Source organism: Penaeus monodon, chromosome 42, assembly GCF_015228065.2.
Source record: "Penaeus monodon isolate SGIC_2016 chromosome 42, NSTDA_Pmon_1, whole genome shotgun sequence".
Taxonomy (NCBI): Eukaryota; Metazoa; Arthropoda; class Malacostraca; order Decapoda; family Penaeidae; genus Penaeus; species Penaeus monodon.
In genome coordinates, this window is record NC_051427.1 from 31,036,166 (window position 1) to 31,037,294 (window position 1,129).

Genomic DNA, 1,129 nt, shown 5'->3' on the forward strand with positions numbered 1-1,129 from the left:
GGCTTCGAGTTTGTCGCTCGTTTTGAGGAACCATAAAAATGATGTCTTTCCGGGATGTCTTTCCATCCGCAAATGCGTAGTCAAATGGTTGACATTGTTGAAGAGGGGCCCGGGGAATTAATAGAAATCCAAAAAAAAAAGCTGGCAAGACTGGTCCTAAATTTCCCTCTGAAATTGATTTAGATTCTCAAGTCTTTTCCAGGAGACACATCTACACACATTTTTATGTTTGTTTTTTCTTCTTTTGGCACAATTTTTTCCTTTCTTTCTTTCTCTAGGAAGCGGGTGTTGAAGGGATTTCCCGTTAACAATTCTTCATAACAACTCAGTCACGGGAAAGACGAATCCATGTCGCCCTTCCCTTTGTAAGACTAAAGAGAATTTCCGTAGATTAAACGCGGCTTGTGACCTCCCTCATTACCCCCCTACTCCACCCTCACAACAGTGTAAGGCTTGGCTTTGAACTCACTTATCAAATGAAAACCCTTCTGTGTGTGATAATTACAAGTGTGCTCGAGGGAAAAAGAGATATATTTGTTTGATTTAAAATTTCCACTTGAAAAAAAAAAAAAAAAATATAATATTCCCTATACTATTTAGTTCTTTGGGAACTGTACGACTGTTAGTCTAACTGGAAAGTGTGCGTGTTGGTTAGAATTTGGCTTTGCGAAGCTTTTGTTACGAAATTTCTCAAGAACTATTACAAACCTGCTGTTTCCAAATTCGTAATTACCACAGAGACATGATAATTTACTACATGATATTATATTTGTGGTAATACTAGTAACAGATGGGAAAAACTAGTTTCTCATCAATAAGTCTTCATTCCTTATTTAGAGATATACTCTTCATTTGACAAAAAACATTTTACATCCAATTTTGCAGGATTTTATTGTAATAGAAACGGTAAAATTTTTTCTATATTTTCAGTTTACTGTTGTTATTAACTTTTGTTTGAATACTATCAACGGTAGATAGATAAATCTAAACTGGTAATGATGTAAAAAATTTGTATGTCATCATAGATCTTTTTCCATTTATGGGCCCCCCCCCCCCCCCTCTCTCTCTCTCTCTCGCCTCTCTTCTCTCCTCCCCTTCCCCTCTCTCTCCTCTCTCTCTTCCTCTCTGC